Source organism: Pelobates fuscus, chromosome 9, assembly GCF_036172605.1.
Source record: "Pelobates fuscus isolate aPelFus1 chromosome 9, aPelFus1.pri, whole genome shotgun sequence".
NCBI lineage: Eukaryota > Metazoa > Chordata > Amphibia > Anura > Pelobatidae > Pelobates > Pelobates fuscus.
Genome location: NC_086325.1, coordinates 44664594 through 44685576, shown reverse-complemented (window position 1 = coordinate 44685576; position 20983 = coordinate 44664594). Strand labels below are relative to the sequence as shown.

The following is a 20983-nucleotide window of genomic DNA, read 5'->3' as shown; positions in this document are numbered from 1 at the left end:
TTTTTGGCATAAGTGGCAATTCCAATGATTTGCATAAGTTGATGAGAAAGAAATAGCATGATTTCCAAATAATTTTTCTGTTTTCATTTCTCTAACAATGGCTAAAAGCAGTGTTTCCACCAGGAAACTTCTTCAAATATATCCCTCTGTTTCTGATGACTTTTTTTTAAAGGTTTGCTTTAAAAGATTTGAAGTAAACTGTCCTTTATCTTATATTTGTAGTAATTTTCCATCATAGGGTTGTTTGATTTAGTTAAACGCACCAATTTTTATCATTAAATGTAACTTGCCCCTTTACAGAAGAACATGACATGCAAGGCTTCTGCATTGGTGTTTGAAGCTTCATAAACATCGACCACGAAGGGACTCGAACCCTCAATCTTCTGATTCGAAGTCAGACGCCTTATCCATTAGGCCACGCGGTCTCAATTTTGAGTGTGTGTGGCAGCGTATCTGGGAAAAAGAAAAAACATAGCATGACAAATTGCAGAAGCGATTCAACTTGTGAAAAAAATTGGAGAAACCTCCCTTTGTCTGAAAGAGGCACCACTTACTGCACACTCTTTCAAGCAGTGACAGCAATTTTAAAAGATGGATTAAGTAACGATGGAAGAAAGGCAAAGCTTTGCAAAACAACATCTTGATTTTCGATTCCCCAGAAATGAGCAGAGCCGAATTTGTCCGCTCAGTCAAATAGAGGAAATCTACTGTTAGAAGGGAATGCAGATGTTTCAATTCTTCAAACTTGACAACAACGTGGAAGGACAAGCCAAAACAGAATCCTCCTCTTCCATGAGGTCACTTGGCAGAAAACATGGACACCTTTAGGAGTTAATGCAGATGCTTCATTTTTTTCAAACTTGTGAAACAATTTGAGAGAGAAAACTGCCTTTTGTTAGAAACACACTTTCAGAGCTCTCTCTTTTTGGCATAAGTGGCAATTCCAATGATTTGCATAAGTTGATGAGAAAGAAATAGCATGATTTCCAAAGAATTTTTCTGTTTTCATTTCTCTAACAATGGCTAAAAACAGTGTTTCCACCAGGTAACTTCTTCAAATATATCCCTCTGTTTCTGATGACTTTTTTTTAAAGGTTTGCTTTAAAAGATTTGAAGGAAACTGTCCTTTATCTTATATTTGTAGTAATTTTCCATCATAGGGTTGTTTGATTTAGTTAAACGCACCAATTTTTATCATTAAAAGTAACAAATAAACTTGCCCCTTTTCAGAAGAACATGACATGCCAGGCTTTTGTATTGGTGTTTGAAGCTTCATAAACATCGACCACGAAGGGACTCGAACCCTCAATCTTCTGATTCGAAGTCAGACGCCTTATCCATTAGGCCACGCGGTCTCAATTTTGAGTGTGTGTGGCAGCGTATCTGGGAAAAAGAAAAAACATAGCATGACAAATTGCAGAAGCGATTCAACTTGTGAAAAAAATTGGAGAAACCTCCCTTTGTCCGAAAGAGGCACCACTTACTGCACACTCTTTCAAGCAGTGACAGCAATTTTAAAAGATGGATTAAGTAACGATGGAAGAAAGGCAAAGCTTTGAAAACAACATCTTGATTTTCGATTCCCCAGAAATGAGCAGAGCCGAATTTGTCCGCTCAGTCAAATAGAGGAAATCTACTGTTAGAAGGGAATGCAGATGTTTCAATTCTTCAAACTTGACAACAACAACGTGGAAGGACAAGCCAAAACAGAATCCTCCTCTTCCATGAGGTCACTTGGCAGAAAACATGGACACCTTTAGGAGTTAATGCAGATGCTTCATTTTTTTCAAACTTGTGAAACAATTTGAGAGAGAAAACTGCCTTTTGTTAGAAACACACTTTCAGAGCTCTCTCTTTTTGGCATAAGTGGCAATTCCAATGATTTGCATAAGTTGATGAGAAAGAAATAGCATGATTTCCAAAGAATTTTTCTGTTTTCATTTCTCTAACAATGGGTAAAAACATTGTTTCCACCAGGTAACTTCTTCAAATATATCCCTCTGTTTCTGATGACTTTTTTTTAAAGGTTTGCTTTAAAAGATTTGAAGGAAACTGTCCTTTATCTTATATTTGTAGTAATTTTCCATCATAGGGTTGTTTGATTTAGTTAAACGCACCAATTTTTCTCATTAAAAGTAACAAATAAACTTGCCCCTTTTCAGAAGAACATGACATGCCAGGCTTTTGTATTGGTGTTTGAAGCTTCATAAACATCGACCACGAAGGGACTCGAACCCTCAATCTTCTGATTCGAAGTCAGACGCCTTATCCATTAGGCCACGCGGTCTCAATTTTGAGTGTGTGTGTGTGGCAGCGTATCTGGGAAAAAGAAAAAACATAGCATGACAAATTGCAGAAGCGATTCAACTTGTGAAAAAAATTGGAGAAACCTCCCTTTGTCCGAAAGAGGCACCACTTACTGCACACTCTTTCAAGCAGTGACAGCAATTTTAAAAGATGGATTAAGTAACGATGGAAGAAAGGCAAAGCTTTGCAAAACAACATCTTGATTTTCGATTCCCCAGAAATGAGCAGAGCCGAATTTGTCCGCTCAGTCAAATAGAGGAAATCTACTGTTAGAAGGGAATGCAGATGTTTCAATTCTTTAAACTTGACAACAACGTGGAAGGACAAGCCAAAACAGAATCCTCCTCTTCCATGAGGTCACTTGGCAGAAAACATGGACACCTTTAGGAGTTAATGCAGATGCTTCATTTTTTACAAACTTGTGAAACAATTTGAGAGAGAAAACTGCCTTTTGTTAGAAACACACTTTCAGAGCTCTCTCTTTTTGGCATAAGTGGCAATTCCAATGATTTGCATAAGTTGATGAGAAAGAAATAGCATGATTTCCAAAGAATTTTTCTGTTTTCATTTCTCTAACAATGGCTAAAAGCAGTGTTTCCACCAGGAAACTTCTTCAAATATATCCCTCTGTTTCTGATGACTTTTTTTTAAAGGTTTGCTTTAAAAGATTTGAAGTAAACTGTCCTTTATCTTATATTTGTAGTAATTTTCCATCATAGGGTTGTTTGATTTAGTTAAACGCACCAATTTTTATCATTAAATGTAACTTGCCCCTTTACAGAAGAACATGACATGCAAGGCTTCTGCATTGGTGTTTGAAGCTTCATAAACATCGACCACGAAGGGACTCAAACCCTCAATCTTCTGATTCGAAGTCAGACGCCTTATCCATAAGGCCACGCGGTCTCAATTTTGAGTGTGTGTGGCAGCGTATCTGGGAAAAAGAAAAAACATAGCATGACAAATTGCAGAAGTGATTCAACTTGTGAAAAAAATTGGAGAAACCTCCCTTTGTCCGAAAGAGGCACCACTTACTGCACACTCTTTCAAGCAGTGACAGCAATTTTAAAAGATGGATTAAGTAACGATGGAAGAAAGGCAATGCTTTGCAAAACAACATCTTGATTTTCGATTCCCCAGAAATGAGCAGAGCCGAATTTGTCCGCTCAGTCAAATAGAGGAAATCTACTGTTAGAAGGGAATGCAGATGTTTCAATTCTTCAAACTTGACAACAACGTGGAAGGACAAGCCAAAACAGAATCCTCCTCTTCAATGAGGTCACTTGGCAGAAAACATGGACACCTTTAGGAGTTAATGCAGATGCTTCATTTTTTTCAAACTTGTGAAACAATTTGAGAGAGAAAACTGCCTTTTGTTAGAAACACACTTTCAGAGCTCTCTCTTTTTGGCATAAGTGGCAATTCCAATGATTTGCATAAGTTGATGAGAAAGAAATAGCATGATTTCCAAAGAATTTTTCTGTTTTCATTTCTCTAACAATGGCTAAAAGCAGTGTTTCCACCAGGTAACTTCTTCCAATATATCCCTCTGTTTCTGATGACTTTTTTTTAAAGGTTTGCTTTAAAAGATTTGAAGGAAACTGTCCTTTATCTTATATTTGTAGTAATTTTCCATCATAGGGTTGTTTGATTTAGTTAAACGCACCAATTTTTATCATTAAAAGTAACAAAGAAACTTGCCCCTTTTCAGAAGAACATGACATGCCAGACTTCTGCATTGGTGTTTGAAGCTTCATAAACATCGACCACGAAGGGACTCGAACCCTCAATCTTCTGATTCGAAGTCAGACGCCTTATCCATTAGGCCACGCGGTCTCAATTTTGAGTGTGTGTGGCAGCGTATCTGGGAAAAAGAAAAAACATAGCATGACAAATTGCAGAAGCGATTCAACTTGTGAAAAAAATTGGAGAAACCTCCCTTTGTCCGAAAGAGGCACCACTTACTGCACACTCTTTCAAGCAGTGACAGCAATTTTAAAAGATGGATTAAGTAACGATGGAAGAAAGGCAAAGCTTTGCAAAACAACATCTTGATTTTCGATTCCCCAGAAATGAGCAGAGCCGAATTTGTCCGCTCAGTCAAATAGAGGAAATCTACTGTTAGAAGGGAATTCAGATGTTTCAATTCTTCAAACTTGACAACAACGTGGAAGGACAAGCCAAAACAGAATCCTCCTCTTTCATGAGGTCACTTGGCAGAAAACATGGACACCTTTAGGAGTTAAAGCAGATGCTTCATTTTTTTCAAACTTGTGAAACAATTTGAGAGAGAAAACTGCCTTTTGTTAGAAACACACTTTCAGAGCTCTCTCTTTTTGGCATAAGTGGCAATTCCAATGATTTGCATAAGTTGATGAGAAAGAAATAGCATGATTTCCAAAGAATTTTTCTGTTGTCATTTCTCTAACAATGGCTAAAAGCAGTGTTTCCACCAGGTAACTTCTTCCAATATATCCCTCTGTTTCTGATGACTTTTTTTAAAGGTTTGCTTTAAAAGATTTGAAGGAAACTGTCCTTTATCTTATATTTGTAGTAATTTTCCATCATAGGGTTGTTTGATTTAGTCAAACGCACCAATTTTTATCATTAAAAGTAACAAAGAAACTTGTTTGAAGCTTCATAAACATCGACCACGAAGGGAGCCGAATTTGTCCGCTCAGTCAAATAGAGGAAATCTACTGTTAGAAGGGAATGCAGATGTTTCAATTCTTCAAACTTGACAACAACGAGGAAGGACAAGCCAAAACAGAATCCTCCTCTTCCATGAGGTCACTTGGCAGAAAACATGATCACCTTTAGGAGTTAATGCAGATGCTTCATTTTTTTCAAACTTGTGAAACAATTTGAGAGAGAAAACTGCCTTTTGTTAGAAACACACTTTCAGAGCTCTCTCTTTTTGGCATAAGTGGCAATTCCAATGATTTGCATAAGTTGATGAGAAAGAAATAGCATGATTTCCAAAGAATTTTTCTGTTTTCATTTCTCTAACAATGGCTAAAAGCAGTGTTTCCACCAGGTAACTTCTTCAAATATATCCCTCTGTTTCTGATGAATTTTTTTTAAAGGTTTGCTTTAAAAGATTTGAAGGAAACTGTCCTTTATCTTATATTTGTAGTAATTTTCCATCATAGGGTTGTTTGATTTAGTCAAACGCACCAATTTTTATCATTAAAAGTAACAAAGAAACTTACCCCTTTTCAGAAGAACATGACATGCCAGGCTTCTGCATTGGTGTTTGAAGCTTCATAAACATCGACCACGAAGGGACTCGAACCCTCAATCTTCTGATTTGAAGTCAGACGCCTTATCCATTAGGCCACCCGGTCTCAATTTTGAGTGTGTGTGGCAGCGTATCTGGGAAAAAGAAAAAACATAGCATGACAAATTGCAAAAGCGATTCAACTTGTGAAAAAAATTGGAGAAACCTCCCTTTGTCCGAAAGAGGCACCACTTACTGCACACTATTTCAAGCAGTGACAGCAATTTTAAAAGATGGATTAAGTAACGATGGAAGAAAGGCAAAGCTTTGCAAAACAACATCTTGATTTTCGATTCCCCAGAAATGAGCAGAGCCGAATTTGTCCGCTCAGTCAAATAGAGGAAATCTACTGTTAGAAGGGAATGCAGATGTTTCAATTCTTCAAACTTGACAACAACGTGGAAGGACAAGCCAAAACAGAATCCTCCTCTTCCATGAGGTCACTTGGCAGAAAACATGGGCACCTTTAGGAGTTAATGCAGATGCTTCATTTTTTTCAAACTTGTGAAACAATTTGAGAGAGAAAACTGCCTTTTGTTAGAAACACACTTTCAGAGCTCTCTCTTTTTGGCATAAGTGGCAATTCCAATGATTTGCATAAGTTGATGAGAAAGAAATAGCATGATTTCCAAAGAATTTTTCTGTTTTCATTTCTCTAACAATGGTTAAAAGCAGTGTTTCCACCAGGAAACTTCTTCAAATATATCCCTCTGTTTCTGATGAATTTTTTTTAAAGGTTTGCTTTGAAAGATTTGAAGGAAACTGTCCTTTATCTTATATTTGTAGTAATTTTCCATCATAGGGTTGTTTGATTTAGTCAAACGCACCAATTTTTCTCATTAAAAGTAACAAAGAAACTTGCCCCTTTTCAGAAGAACATGACATGCCAGGCTTCTGCATTGGTGTTTGAAGCTTCATAAACATCGACCACGAAGGGACTCGAACCCTCAATCTTCTGATTCGAAGTCAGACGCCTTATCCATTAGGCCACGCGGTCTCAATTTTGAGTGTGTGTGGCAGCGTATCTGGGAAAAAGAAAAAACATAGCATGACAAATTGCAGAAGCGATTCAACTTGTGAAATAAATTGGAGAAACCTCCCTTTGTCCGAAAGAGGCACCACTTACTGCACACTCTTTCAAGCAGTGACAGCAATTTTAAAAGATGGATTAAGTAACGATGGAAGAAAGGCAATGCTTTGCAAAACAACATCTTGATTTTCGATTCCCCAGAAATGAGCAGAGCCGAATTTGTCCGCTCAGTCAAATAGAGGAAATCTACTGTTAGAAGGGAATGCAGATGTTTCAATTCTTCAAACTTGACAACAACGTGGAAGGACAAGCCAAAACAGAATCCTCCTCTTCAATGAGGTCACTTGGCAGAAAACATGGACACCTTTAGGAGTTAATGCAGATGCTTCATTTTTTTCAAACTTGTGAAACAATTTGAGAGAGAAAACTGCCTTTTGTTAGAAACACACTTTCAGAGCTCTCTCTTTTTGGCATAAGTGGCAATTCCAATGATTTGCATAAGTTGATGAGAAAGAAATAGCATGATTTCCAAAGAATTTTTCTGTTTTCATTTCTCTAACAATGGCTAAAAGCAGTGTTTCCACCAGGTAACTTCTTCCAATATATCCCTCTGTTTCTGATGACTTTTTTTTAAAGGTTTGCTTTAAAAGATTTGAAGGAAACTGTCCTTTATCTTATATTTGTAGTAATTTTCCATCATAGGGTTGTTTGATTTAGTTAAACGCACCAATTTTTCTCATTAAAAGTAACAAATAAACTTGCCCCTTTTCAGAAGAACATGACATGCCAGGCTTTTGTATTGGTGTTTGAAGCTTCATAAACATCGACCACGAAGGGACTCGAACCCTCAATCTTCTGATTCGAAGTCAGACGCCTTATCCATTAGGCCACGCGGTCTCAATTTTGAGTGTGTGTGGCAGCGTATCTGGGAAAAAGAAAAAACATAGCATGACAAATTGCAGAAGCGATTCAACTTGTGAAAAAAATTGGAGAAACCTCCCTTTGTCCGAAAGAGGCACCACTTACTGCACACTCTTTCAAGCAGTGACAGCAATTTTAAAAGATGGATTAAGTAACGATGGAAGAAAGGCAATGCTTTGCAAAACAACATCTTGATTTTCGATTCCCCAGAAATGAGCAGAGCCGAATTTGTCCGCTCAGTCAAATAGAGGAAATCTACTGTTAGAAGGGAATGCAGATGTTTCAATTCTTCAAACTTGACAACAACGTGGAAGGACAAGCCAAAACAGAATCCTCCTCTTCAATGAGGTCACTTGGCAGAAAACATGGACACCTTTAGGAGTTAATGCAGATGCTTCATTTTTTTCAAACTTGTGAAACAATTTGAGAGAGAAAACTGCCTTTTGTTAGAAACACACTTTCAGAGCTCTCTCTTTTTGGCATAAGTGGCAATTCCAATGATTTGCATAAGTTGATGAGAAAGAAATAGCATGATTTCCAAAGAATTTTTCTGTTTTCATTTCTCTAACAATGGCTAAAAGCAGTGTTTCCACCAGGTAACTTCTTCCAATATATCCCTCTGTTTCTGATGACTTTTTTTTAAAGGTTTGCTTTAAAGGATTTGAAGGAAACTGTCCTTTATCTTATATTTGTAGTAATTTTCCATCATAGGGTTGTTTGATTTAGTTAAACGCACCAATTTTTCTCATTAAAAGTAACAAAGAAACTTGCCCCTTTTCAGAAGAACATGACATGCCAGGCTTTTGTATTGGTGTTTGAAGCTTCATAAACATCGACCACGAAGGGACTCGAACCCTCAATCTTCTGATTCGAAGTCAGACGCCTTATCCATTAGGCCACGCGGTCTCAATTTTGAGTGTGTGTGGCAGCGTATCTGGGAAAAAGAAAAAACATAGCATGACAAATTGCAGAAGCGATTCAACTTGTGAAAAAAATTGGAGAAACCTCCCTTTGTCCGAAAGAGGCACCACTTACTGCACACTCTTTCAAGCAGTGACAGCAATTTTAAAAGATGGATTAAGTAACGATGGAAGAAAGGCAATGCTTTGCAAAACAACATCTTGATTTTCGATTCCCCAGAAATGAGCAGAGCCGAATTTGTCCGCTCAGTCAAATAGAGGAAATCTACTGTTAGAAGGGAATGCAGATGTTTCAATTCTTCAAACTTGACAACAACGTGGAAGGACAAGCCAAAACAGAATCCTCCTCTTCAATGAGGTCACTTGGCAGAAAACATGGACACCTTTAGGAGTTAATGCAGATGCTTCATTTTTTTCAAACTTGTGAAACAATTTGAGAGAGAAAACTGCCTTTTGTTAGAAACACACTTTCAGAGCTCTCTCTTTTTGGCATAAGTGGCAATTCCAATGATTTGCATAAGTTGATGAGAAAGAAATAGCATGATTTCCAAAGAATTTTTCTGTTTTCATTTCTCTAACAATGGCTAAAAGCAGTGTTTCCACCAGGTAACTTCTTCCAATATATCCCTCTGTTTCTGATGACTTTTTTTTAAAGGTTTGCTTTAAAAGATTTGAAGGAAACTGTCCTTTATCTTATATTTGTAGTAATTTTCCATCATAGGGTTGTTTGATTTAGTTAAACGCACCAATTTTTCTCATTAAAAGTAACAAATAAACTTGCCCCTTTTCAGAAGAACATGACATGCCAGGCTTTTGTATTGGTGTTTGAAGCTTCATAAACATCGACCACGAAGGGACTCGAACCCTCAATCTTCTGATTCGAAGTCAGACGCCTTATCCATTAGGCCACGCGGTCTCAATTTTGAGTGTGTGTGTGGCAGCGTATCTGGGAAAAAGAAAAAACATAGCATGACAAATTGCAGAAGCGATTCAACTTGTGAAAAAAATTGGAGAAACCTCCCTTTGTCCGAAAGAGGCACCACTTACTGCACACTCTTTCAAGCAGTGACAGCAATTTTAAAAGATGGATTAAGTAACGATGGAAGAAAGGCAAAGCTTTGCAAAACAACATCTTGATTTTCGATTCCCCAGAAATGAGCAGAGCCGAATTTGTCCGCTCAGTCAAATAGAGGAAATCTACTGTTAGAAGGGAATGCAGATGTTTCAATTCTTTAAACTTGACAACAACGTGGAAGGACAAGCCAAAACAGAATCCTCCTCTTCCATGAGGTCACTTGGCAGAAAACATGGACACCTTTAGGAGTTAATGCAGATGCTTCATTTTTTACAAACTTGTGAAACAATTTGAGAGAGAAAACTGCCTTTTGTTAGAAACACACTTTCAGAGCTCTCTCTTTTTGGCATAAGTGGCAATTCCAATGATTTGCATAAGTTGATGAGAAAGAAATAGCATGATTTCCAAAGAATTTTTCTGTTTTCATTTCTCTAACAATGGCTAAAAACAGTGTTTCCACCAGGTAACTTCTTCAAATATATCCCTCTGTTTCTGATGACTTTTTTTTAAAGGTTTGCTTTAAAAGATTTGAAGGAAACTGTCCTTTATCTTATATTTGTAGTAATTTTCCATCATAGGGTTGTTTGATTTAGTTAAACGCACCAATTTTTATCATTAAAAGTAACTTGCCCCTTTTCAGAAGAACATGACATGCAAGGCTTCTGCATTGGTGTTTGAAGCTTCATAAACATCGACCACGAAGGGACTCGAACCCTCAATCTTCTGATTCGAAGTCAGACGCCTTATCCATTAGGCCACGCGGTCTCAATTTTGAGTGTGTGTGGCAGCGTATCTGGGAAAAAGAAAAAACATAGCATGACAAATTGCAGAAGCGATTCAACTTGTGAAATAAATTGGAGAAACCTCCCTTTGTCCGAAAGAGGCACCACTTACTGCACACTCTTTCAAGCAGTGACAGCAATTTTAAAAGATGGATTAAGTAACGATGGAAGAAAGGCAAAGCTTTGCAAAACAACATCTTGATTTTCGATTCCCCAGAAATGAGCAGAGCCGAATTTGTCCGCTCAGTCAAATAGAGGAAATCTACTGTTAGAAGGGAATGCAGATGTTTCAATTCTTCAAACTTGACAACAACGTGGAAGAACAATCCAAAACAGAATCCTCCTCTTCCATGAGGTCACTTGGCAGAAAACATGGGCACCTTTAGGAGTTAATGCAGATGCTTCATTTTTTTTCAAACTTGTGAAACAATTTGAGAGAGAAAACTGCCTTTTGTTAGAAACACACTTTTAGAGCTCTCTCTTTTTGGCATAAGTGGCAATTCCAATGATTTGCATAAGTTGATGAGAAAGAAATAGCATGATTTCCAAAGAATTTTTCTGTTTACATTTCTCTAACAATGGCTAAAATCAGTGTTTCCACCAGGTAACTTCTTCCAATATATCCCTCTGTTTCTGATGACTTTTTTTTAAAGGTTTGCTTTAAAAGATTTGAAGGAAACTGTCCTTTATCTTATATTTGTAGTAATTTTCCATCATAGGGTTGTTTGATTTAGTTAAACGCACCAATTTTTATCATTAAAAGTAACAAAGAAACTTGCCCCTTTTCAGAAGAACATGACATGCCAGACTTCTGCATTGGTGTTTGAAGCTTCATAAACATCGACCACGAAGGGACTCGAACCCTCAATCTTCTGATTCGAAGTCAGACACCTTATCCATTAGGCCACGCGGTCTCAATTTTGAGTGTGTGTGGCAGCGTATCTGGGAAAAAGAAAAAACATAGCATGACAAATTGCAGAAGCGATTCAACTTGTGAAAAAAATTGGAGAAACCTCCCTTTGTCCGAAAGAGGCACCACTTACTGCACACTCTTTCAAGCAGTGACAGCAATTTTAAAAGATGGATTAAGTAACGATGGAAGAAAGGCAAAGCTTTGCAAAACAACATCTTGATTTTCGATTCCCCAGAAATGAGCAGAGCCGAATTTGTCCGCTCAGTCAAATAGAGGAAATCTACTGTTAGAAGGGAATGCAGATGTTTCAATTCTTTAAACTTGACAACAACGTGGAAGGACAAGCCAAAACAGAATCCTCCTCTTCCATGAGGTCACTTGGCAGAAAACATGGACACCTTTAGGAGTTAATGCAGATGCTTCATTTTTTACAAACTTGTGAAACAATTTGAGAGAGAAAACTGCCTTTTGTTAGAAACACACTTTCAGAGCTCTCTCTTTTTGGCATAAGTGGCAATTCCAATGATTTGCATAAGTTGATGAGAAAGAAATAGCATGATTTCCAAATAATTTTTCTGTTTTCATTTCTCTAACAATGGCTAAAAGCAGTGTTTCCACCAGGAAACTTCTTCAAATATATCCCTCTGTTTCTGATGACTTTTTTTTAAAGGTTTGCTTTAAAAGATTTGAAGTAAACTGTCCTTTATCTTATATTTGTAGTAATTTTCCATCATAGGGTTGTTTGATTTAGTTAAACGCACCAATTTTTATCATTAAATGTAACTTGCCCCTTTACAGAAGAACATGACATGCAAGACTTCTGCATTGGTGTTTGAAGCTTCATAAACATCGACCACGAAGGGACTCGAACCCTCAATCTTCTGATTCGAAGTCAGACGCCTTATCCATTAGGCCACGCGGTCTCAATTTTGAGTGTGTGTGGCAGCGTATCTGGGAAAAAGAAAAAACATAGCATGACAAATTGCAGAAGTGATTCAACTTGTGAAAAAAATTGGAGAAACCTCCCTTTGTCCGAAAGAGGCACCACTTACTGCACACTCTTTCAAGCAGTGACAGCAATTTTAAAAGATGGATTAAGTAACGATGGAAGAAAGGCAATGCTTTGCAAAACAACATCTTGATTTTCGATTCCCCAGAAATGAGCAGAGCCGAATTTGTCCGCTCAGTCAAATAGAGGAAATCTACTGTTAGAAGGGAATGCAGATGTTTCAATTCTTCAAACTTGACAACAACGTGGAAGGACAAGCCAAAACAGAATCCTCCTCTTCAATGAGGTCACTTGGCAGAAAACATGGACACCTTTAGGAGTTAATGCAGATGCTTCATTTTTTTCAAACTTGTGAAACAATTTGAGAGAGAAAACTGCCTTTTGTTAGAAACACACTTTCAGAGCTCTCTCTTTTTGGCATAAGTGGCAATTCCAATGATTTGCATAAGTTGATGAGAAAGAAATAGCATGATTTCCAAAGAATTTTTCTGTTTTCATTTCTCTAACAATGGCTAAAAGCAGTGTTTCCACCAGGTAACTTCTTCCAATATATCCCTCTGTTTCTGATGACTTTTTTTTAAAGGTTTGCTTTAAAAGATTTGAAGGAAACTGTCCTTTATTTTATATTTGTAGTAATTTTCCATCATAGGGTTGTTTGATTTAGTTAAACGCACCAATTTTTATCATTAAAAGTAACAAAGAAACTTGCCCCTTTTCAGAAGAACATGACATGCCAGGTGTGTTTGCATTGGTGTTTGAAGCTTCATAAGCATCGACCACGAAGGGACTCGAACCCTCAATCTTCCGATTCGAAGTCAGACGCCTTATCCATTAGGCCACGCGGTCTCAATTTTGAGTGTGTGTGGCAGCGTATCTGGGAAAAAGAAAAAACATAGCATGACAAATTGCAAAAGCGATTCAACTTGTGAAAAAAATTGGAGAAACCTCCCTTTGTCCGAAAGAGGCACCACTTACTGCACACTCTTTCAAGCAGTGACAGCAATTTTAAAAGATGGATTAAGTAACGATGGAAGAAAGGCAAAGCTTTGCAAAACAACATCTTGATTTTCGATTCCCCAGAAATGAGCAGAGCCGAATTTGTCCGCTCAGTCAAATAGAGGAAATCTACTGTTAGAAGGGAATGCAGATGTTTCAATTCTTCAAACTTGACAACAACGTGGAAGGACAAGCCAAAACAGAATCCTCCACTTTCATGAGGTCACTTGGCAGAAAACATGGACACCTTTAGGAGTTAAAGCAGATGCTTCATTTTTTTCAAACTTGTGAAACAATTTGAGAGAGAAAACTGCCTTTTGTTAGAAACACACTTTCAGAGCTCTCTCTTTTTGGCATAAGTGGCAATTCCAATGATTTGCATAAGTTGATGAGAAAGAAATAGCATGATTTCCAAAGAATTTTTCTGTTTTCATTTCTCTAACAATGGCTAAAAGCAGTGTTTCCACCAGGTAACTTCTTCCAATATATCCCTCTGTTTCTGATGACTTTTTTTAAAGGTTTGCTTTAAAAGATTTGAAGGAAACTGTCCTTTATCTTATATTTGTAGTAATTTTCCATCATAGGGTTGTTTGATTTAGTCAAACGCACCAATTTTTATCATTAAAAGTAACAAAGAAACTTGTTTGAAGCTTCATAAACATCGACCACGAAGGGAGCCGAATTTGTCCGCTCAGTCAAATAGAGGAAATCTACTGTTAGAAGGGAATGCAGATGTTTCAATTCTTCAAACTTGACAACAACGAGGAAGGACAAGCCAAAACAGAATCCTCCTCTTCCATGAGGTCACTTGGCAGAAAACATGATCACCTTTAGGAGTTAATGCAGATGCTTCATTTTTTTCAAACTTGTGAAACAATTTGAGAGAGAAAACTGCCTTTTGTTAGAAACACACTTTCAGAGCTCTCTCTTTTTGGCATAAGTGGCAATTCCAATGATTTGCATAAGTTGATGAGAAAGAAATAGCATGATTTCCAAAGAATTTTTCTGTTTTCATTTCTCTAACAATGGCTAAAAGCAGTGTTTCCACCAGGTAACTTCTTCAAATATATCCCTCTGTTTCTGATGAATTTTTTTTAAAGGTTTGCTTTAAAAGATTTGAAGGAAACTGTCCTTTATCTTATATTTGTAGTAATTTTCCATCATAGGGTTGTTTGATTTAGTCAAACGCACCAATTTTTATCATTAAAAGTAACAAAGAAACTTACCCCTTTTCAGAAGAACATGACATGCCAGGCTTCTGCATTGGTGTTTGAAGCTTCATAAACATCGACCACGAAGGGACTCGAACCCTCAATCTTCTGATTTGAAGTCAGACGCCTTATCCATTAGGCCACCCGGTCTCAATTTTGAGTGTGTGTGGCAGCGTATCTGGGAAAAAGAAAAAACATAGCATGACAAATTGCAAAAGCGATTCAACTTGTGAAAAAAATTGGAGAAACCTCCCTTTGTCCGAAAGAGGCACCACTTACTGCACACTATTTCAAGCAGTGACAGCAATTTTAAAAGATGGATTAAGTAACGATGGAAGAAAGGCAAAGCTTTGCAAAACAACATCTTGATTTTCGATTCCCCAGAAATGAGCAGAGCCGAATTTGTCCGCTCAGTCAAATAGAGGAAATCTACTGTTAGAAGGGAATGCAGATGTTTCAATTCTTCAAACTTGACAACAACGTGGAAGGACAAGCCAAAACAGAATCCTCCTCTTCAATGAGGTCACTTGGCAGAAAACATGGACACCTTTAGGAGTTAATGCAGATGCTTCATTTTTTTCAAACTTGTGAAACAATTTGAGAGAGAAAACTGCCTTTTGTTAGAAACACACTTTCAGAGCTCTCTCTTTTTGGCATAAGTGGCAATTCCAATGATTTGCATAAGTTGATGAGAAAGAAATAGCATGATTTCCAAAGAATTTTTCTGTTTTCATTTCTCTTACAATGGCTAAAAGCAGTGTTTCCACCAGGTAACTTCTTCAAATATATCCCTCTGTTTCTGATGAATTTTTTTTAAAGGTTTGCTTTAAAAGATTTGAAGGAAACTGTCCTTTATCTTATATTTGTAGTAATTTTCCATCATAGGGTTGTTTGATTTAGTCAAACGCACCAATTTTTATCATTAAAAGTAACAAAGAAACTTACCCCTTTTCAGAAGAACATGACATGCCAGGCTTCTGCATTGGTGTTTGAAGCTTCATAAACATCGACCACGAAGGGACTCGAACCCTCAATCTTCTGATTCGAAGTCAGACGCCTTATCCATTAGGCAACGCGGTCTCAATTTTGAGTGTGTGTGGCAGCGTATCTGGGAAAAAGAAAAAACATAGCATTACAAATTGCAAAAGCGATTCAACTTGTGAAAAAAATTGGAGAAACCTCCCTTTGTCCGAAAGAGGCACCACTTACTGCACACTCTTTCAAGCAGTGACAGCAATTTTAAAAGATGGATTAAGTAACGATGGAATAAAGGCAAAGCTTTGCAAAACAACATCTTGATTTTCGATTCCCCAGAAATGAGCAGAGCCGAATTTGTCCGCTCAGTCAAATAAAGGAAATCTACTGTTAGAAGGGAATGCAGATGTTTCAATTCTTCAAACTTGACGACAACAACGTGGAAGGACAAGCCAAAACAGAATCCTCCTCTTCCATGAGGTCACTTGGCAGAAAACATGGGCACCTTTAGGAGTTAATGCAGATGCTTCATTTTTTTCAAACTTGTGAAACAATTTGAGAGAGAAAACTGCCTTTTGTTAGAAACACACTTTCAGAGCTCTCTCTTTTTGGCATAAGTGGCAATTCCAATGATTTGCATAAGTTGATGAGAAAGAAATAGCATGATTTCCAAAGAATTTTTCTGTTTTCATTTCTCTAACAATGGTTAAAAGCAGTGTTTCCACCAGGAAACTTCTTCAAATATATCCCTCTGTTTCTGATGAATTTTTTTTAAAGGTTTGCTTTGAAAGATTTGAAGGAAACTGTCCTTTATCTTATATTTGTAGTAATTTTCCATCATAGGGTTGTTTGATTTAGTCAAACGCACCAATTTTTCTCATTAAAAGTAACAAAGAAACTTGCCCCTTTTCAGAAGAACATGACATGCCAGGCTTCTGCATTGGTGTTTGAAGCTTCATAAACATCGACCACGAAGGGACTCAAACCCTCAATCTTCTGATTCGAAGTCAGACGCCTTATCCATTAGGCCACGCGGTCTCAATTTTGAGTGTGAGTGGCAGCGTATCTGGGAAAAAGAAAAAACATAGCATGACAAACAGAATCCTCCTCTTCCATGAGGTCACTTGGCAGAAAACATGGACACCTTTAGGAGTTAATGCAGATGCTTAATTTTTTTCAAACTTGTGAAACAATTTGAGAGAGAAAACTGCCTTTTGTTAGAAACACACTTTCAGAGCTCTCTCTTTTTGGCATAAGTGGCAATTCCAATGATTTGCATAAGTTGATGAGAGAGAAATAGCATGATTTCCAAAGAATTTTTCTGTTTTCATTTCTCTAACAATGGCTAAAAGCAGTGTTTCCACCAGGTAACTTCTTCAAATATATCCCTCTGTTTCTGATGACTTTTATTTAAAGGTTTGCTTTAAAAGATTTGAAGGAAACTGTCCTTTATCTTATATTTGTAGTAATTTTCCATCATAGGGTTGTTTGATTTAGTTAAACGCACCAATTTTTATCATTAAAAGTAACAAATAAACTTGCCCCTTTTCAGAAGAACATGACATGCTTCTGCATTGGTGTTTGAAGCTTCATAAACATCGACCACAAAGGGACTCGAACCCTCAATCTTCTGATTCGAAGTCAGACGCCTTATCCATTAGGCCACGCGGTCGCAATTTTGGGTGGGTGTGGCAGCGTATCTGGGAAAAAGAAAAAACATAGCATGACAAATTGCAGAAGCGATTCAACTTGTGAAAAAAATTGGAGAAACCTCCCTTTGTCCGAAAGAGGCACCACTTACTGCACACTCTTTCAAGCAGTGACAGCAATTTTAAAAGATGAATTAAGTAACGATGGAAGAAAGGCAAAGCTTTGCAAAACAACATCTTGATTTTCGATTCCCCAGAAATGAGCAGAGCCGAATTTGTCCGCTCAGTCAAATAGAGGAAATCTACTGTTAGAAGGGAATGCAGATGTTTCAATTCTTCAAACTTGACAACAACGTGGAAGGACAAGCCAAAACAGAATCCTCCTCTTCCATGAGGTCACTTGGCAGAAAACATGGACACCTTTAGGAGTTAATGCAGATGCTTCATTTTTTTCAAACTTGTGAAACAATTTGAGAGAGAAAACTGCCTTTTGTTAGAAACACACTTTCAGAGCTCTCTCTTTTTGGCATAAGTGGCAATTCCAATGATTTGCATAAGTTGATGAGAAAGAAATAGCATGATTTCCAAAGAATTTTTCTGTTTTCATTTCTCTAACAATGGCTAAAAGCAGTGTTTCCACCAGGTAACTTCTTCAAATATATCCCTCTGTTTCTGATGACTTTTATTTAAAGGTTTGCTTTAAAAGATTTGAAGGAAACTGTCCTTTATCTTATATTTGTAGTAATTTTCCATCATAGGGTTGTTTGATTTAGTTAAACGCACCAATTTTTATCATTAAAAGTAACAAAGAAACTTGCCCCTTTTCAGAAGAACATGACAGGCTTCTGCATTGGTGTTTGAAGCTTCATAAACATCGACCACAAAGGGACTCGAACCCTCAATCTTCTGATTCGAAGTTAGACGCCTTATCCATTAGGCCACGCGGTCTCAATTTTGGGTGTGTGTGGCAGCGTATCTGGGAAAAAGAAAAAACATAGCATGACAAATTGCAGAAGCGATTCAACTTGTGAAAAAAATTGGAGAAACCTCCCTTTGTCCGAAAGAGGCACCACTTACTGCACACTCTTTCAAGCAGTGACAGCAATTTTAAAAGATGGATTAAGTAACGATGGAAGAAAGGCAAAGCTTTGCAAAACAACATCTTGATTTTCGATTCCCCAGAAATGAGCAGAGCCGAATTTGTCCGCTCAGTCAAATAGAGGAAATCTACTGTTAGAAGGGAATGCAGATGTTTCAATTCTTCAAACTTGACGACAACAACGTGGAAGGACAAGCCAAAACAGAATCCTCCTCTTCCATGAGGTCACTTGGCAGAAAACATGGACACCTTTAGGAGTTAATGCAGATGCTTCATTTTTTTCAAACTTGTGAAACAATTTGAGAGAGAAAACTGCCTTTTGTTAGAAACACACTTTCAGAGCTCTCTCTTTTTGGCATAAGTGGCAATTCCAATGATTTGCATAAGTTGATGAGAAAGAAATAGCATGATTTCCGAAGAATTTTTCTGTTTTCATTTCTCTAACAATGGCTAAAAGCAGTGTTTCCACCAGGTAACTTCTTCAAATATATCCCTCTGTTTCTGATAACTTTTCTTCAAGGTTTGCTTTAAAAGATTTGAAGGAAACTGTCCTTTATCTTATATTTGTAGTAATTTTATATCATAGGGTTGTTTGATTTAGTTAAACGCACCAATTTTTATCATTAAAAGTAACTTGCCCCTTTTCAGAAGAACATGCCAGGCTTCTGCATTGGTGTTTGAAGCTTCATAAACATCGACCACGAAGGGACTCGAACCCTCAATCTTCTGATTCGAAGTCAGACGCCTTATCCATTAGGCCACGCGGTCTCAATTTTGGGTGTGTGTGGCAGCGTATCTGGGAAAAAGAAAAAACATAGCATGACAAATTGCAGAAGCGATTCAACTTGTGAAAAAAATTGGAGAAACCTGCCTTTGTCCGAAAGAGGCACCACTTACTGCATACTCTTTCAAGCAGTGACAGCAATTTTAAAAGATGGATTAAGTAACGATGGAAGAAAGGCAAAGCTTTGCAAAACAACATCTTGATTTTCGATTCCCCAGAAATGAGCAGAGCCGAATTTGTCCGCTCAGTCAAATAGAGGAAATCTACTGTTAGAAGGGAATGCAGATGTTTCAATTCTTCAAACTTGACGACAACAACGTGGAAGGACAAGCCAAAACAGAATCCTCCTCTTCCATGAGGTCACTTGGCAGAAAACATGGACACCTTTAGGAGTTAATGCAGATGCTTCATTTTTTTCAAACTTGTGAAACAATTTGTGAGAGAAAACTGCCTTTTGTTAGAAACACACTTTCAGAGCTCTCTCTTTTTGGCATAAGTGGCAATTCCAATGATTTGCATAAGTTGATGAGAGAGAAATAGCATGATTTCCAAAGAATTTTTCTGTTTTCATTTCTCTAACAATGGCTAAAAGCAGTGTTTCCACCAGGTAACTTCTTCAAATATATCCCTCTGTTTCTGATGACTTTTATTTAAAGGTTTGCTTTAAAAGATTTGAAGGAAACTGTCCTTTATCTTATATTTGTAGTAATTTTCCATCATAGCGTTGTTTGATTTAGTTAAACGCACCAATTTTTATCATTAAAAGTAACAAATAAACTTGCCCCTTTTCAGAAGAACATGACAGGCTTCTGCATTGGTGTTTGAAGCTTCATAAACATCGACCACAAAGGGACTCGAACCCTCAATCTTCTGATTCGAAGTCAGACGCCTTATCCATTAGGCCACGCGGTCTCAATTTTGGGTGTGTGTGGCAGCGTATCTGGGAAAAAGAAAAAACATAGCATGACAAATTGCAGAAGCGATTCAACTTGTGAAAAAAATTGGAGAAACCTCCCTTTGTCCGAAAGAGGCACCACTTACTGCACACTCTTTCAAGCAGTGACAGCAATTTTAAAAGATGAATTAAGTAACGATGGAAGAAAGGCAAAGCTTTGCAAAACAACATCTTGATTTTCGATTCCCCAGAAATGAGCAGAGCCGAATTTGTCCGCTCAGTCAAATAGAGGAAATCTACTGTTAGAAGGGAATGCAGATGTTTCAATTCTTCAAACTTGACAACAACGTGGAAGGACAAGCCAAAACAGAATCCTCCTCTTCCATGAGGTCACTTGGCAGAAAACATGGACACCTTTAGGAGTTAATGCAGATGCTTCATTTTTTTCAAACTTGTGAAACAATTTGAGAGAGAAAACTGCCTTTTGTTAGAAACACACTTTCAGAGCTCTCTCTTTTTGGCATAAGTGGCAATTCCAATGATTTGCATAAGTTGATGAGAAAGAAATAGCATGATTTCCAAAGAATTTTTCTGTTTTCATTTCTCTTACAATGGCTAAAAGCAGTGTTTCCACCAGGTAACTTCTTCAAATATATCCCTCTGTTTCTGATGACTTTTATTTAAAGGTTTGCTTTAAAAGATTTGAAGGAAACTGTCCTTTATCTTATATTTGTAGTAATTTTCCATCATAGGGTTGTTTGATTTAGTTAAACGCACCAATTTTTATCATTAAAAGTAACAAAGAAACTTGCCCCTTTTCAGAAGAACATGACAGGCTTCTGCATTGGTGTTTGAAGCTTCATAAACATCGACCACAAAGGGACTCGAACCCTCAATCTTCTGATTCGAAGTCAGACGCCTTATCCATTAGGCCACGCGGTCTCAATTTTGGGTGTGTGTGGCAGCGTATCTGGGAAAAAGAAAAAACATAGCATGACAAATTGCAGAAGCGATTCAACTTGTGAAAAAAATTGGAGAAACCTCCCTTTGTCCGAAAGAGGCACCACTTACTGCACACTCTTTCAAGCAGTGACAGCAATTTTAAAAGATGGATTAAGTAACGATGGAAGAAAGGCA

At 37.5% G+C, this 20983-nt stretch overlaps 17 non-coding genes across 17 annotated transcripts; all 17 read right to left on the bottom strand.

The window, feature by feature from the left end:
* Positions 1-352: 352 nt before the first annotated feature.
* Positions 353-425, bottom strand: TRNAR-UCG (transfer RNA arginine (anticodon UCG)). Its single transcript has one exon. It is a non-coding gene; the product is annotated as a tRNA-Arg (tRNA).
* An 857-nt stretch (positions 426-1282) lies between these two features.
* Positions 1283-1355, bottom strand: TRNAR-UCG (transfer RNA arginine (anticodon UCG)). The gene has a single exon. It is a non-coding gene; the product is annotated as a tRNA-Arg (tRNA).
* Positions 1356-2214: 859 nt separating this feature from the next.
* Positions 2215-2287, bottom strand: TRNAR-UCG (transfer RNA arginine (anticodon UCG)). Its single transcript has one exon. It is a non-coding gene; the product is annotated as a tRNA-Arg (tRNA).
* A 1783-nt stretch (positions 2288-4070) lies between these two features.
* TRNAR-UCG (transfer RNA arginine (anticodon UCG)) lies at positions 4071-4143 on the bottom strand. Its single transcript has one exon. It is a non-coding gene; the product is annotated as a tRNA-Arg (tRNA).
* Positions 4144-6511: 2368 nt separating this feature from the next.
* TRNAR-UCG (transfer RNA arginine (anticodon UCG)) lies at positions 6512-6584 on the bottom strand. Its single transcript has one exon. It is a non-coding gene; the product is annotated as a tRNA-Arg (tRNA).
* Positions 6585-7441: 857 nt separating this feature from the next.
* On the bottom strand, positions 7442-7514 carry TRNAR-UCG (transfer RNA arginine (anticodon UCG)). Its single transcript has one exon. It is a non-coding gene; the product is annotated as a tRNA-Arg (tRNA).
* Positions 7515-8371: 857 nt separating this feature from the next.
* TRNAR-UCG (transfer RNA arginine (anticodon UCG)) lies at positions 8372-8444 on the bottom strand. Its single transcript has one exon. It is a non-coding gene; the product is annotated as a tRNA-Arg (tRNA).
* Positions 8445-9301: 857 nt separating this feature from the next.
* On the bottom strand, positions 9302-9374 carry TRNAR-UCG (transfer RNA arginine (anticodon UCG)). The gene has a single exon. It is a non-coding gene; the product is annotated as a tRNA-Arg (tRNA).
* Positions 9375-10225: 851 nt separating this feature from the next.
* On the bottom strand, positions 10226-10298 carry TRNAR-UCG (transfer RNA arginine (anticodon UCG)). The gene has a single exon. It is a non-coding gene; the product is annotated as a tRNA-Arg (tRNA).
* An 858-nt stretch (positions 10299-11156) lies between these two features.
* TRNAR-UCG (transfer RNA arginine (anticodon UCG)) lies at positions 11157-11229 on the bottom strand. The gene has a single exon. It is a non-coding gene; the product is annotated as a tRNA-Arg (tRNA).
* An 849-nt stretch (positions 11230-12078) lies between these two features.
* On the bottom strand, positions 12079-12151 carry TRNAR-UCG (transfer RNA arginine (anticodon UCG)). Its single transcript has one exon. It is a non-coding gene; the product is annotated as a tRNA-Arg (tRNA).
* An 859-nt stretch (positions 12152-13010) lies between these two features.
* On the bottom strand, positions 13011-13083 carry TRNAR-UCG (transfer RNA arginine (anticodon UCG)). The gene has a single exon. It is a non-coding gene; the product is annotated as a tRNA-Arg (tRNA).
* Positions 13084-16384: 3301 nt separating this feature from the next.
* TRNAR-UCG (transfer RNA arginine (anticodon UCG)) lies at positions 16385-16457 on the bottom strand. Its single transcript has one exon. It is a non-coding gene; the product is annotated as a tRNA-Arg (tRNA).
* Positions 16458-17018: 561 nt separating this feature from the next.
* Positions 17019-17091, bottom strand: TRNAR-UCG (transfer RNA arginine (anticodon UCG)). The gene has a single exon. It is a non-coding gene; the product is annotated as a tRNA-Arg (tRNA).
* A 1771-nt stretch (positions 17092-18862) lies between these two features.
* TRNAR-UCG (transfer RNA arginine (anticodon UCG)) lies at positions 18863-18935 on the bottom strand. The gene has a single exon. It is a non-coding gene; the product is annotated as a tRNA-Arg (tRNA).
* An 855-nt stretch (positions 18936-19790) lies between these two features.
* Positions 19791-19863, bottom strand: TRNAR-UCG (transfer RNA arginine (anticodon UCG)). Its single transcript has one exon. It is a non-coding gene; the product is annotated as a tRNA-Arg (tRNA).
* An 852-nt stretch (positions 19864-20715) lies between these two features.
* Positions 20716-20788, bottom strand: TRNAR-UCG (transfer RNA arginine (anticodon UCG)). Its single transcript has one exon. It is a non-coding gene; the product is annotated as a tRNA-Arg (tRNA).
* Between the last annotated feature and the right edge of the window lie 195 nt (positions 20789-20983).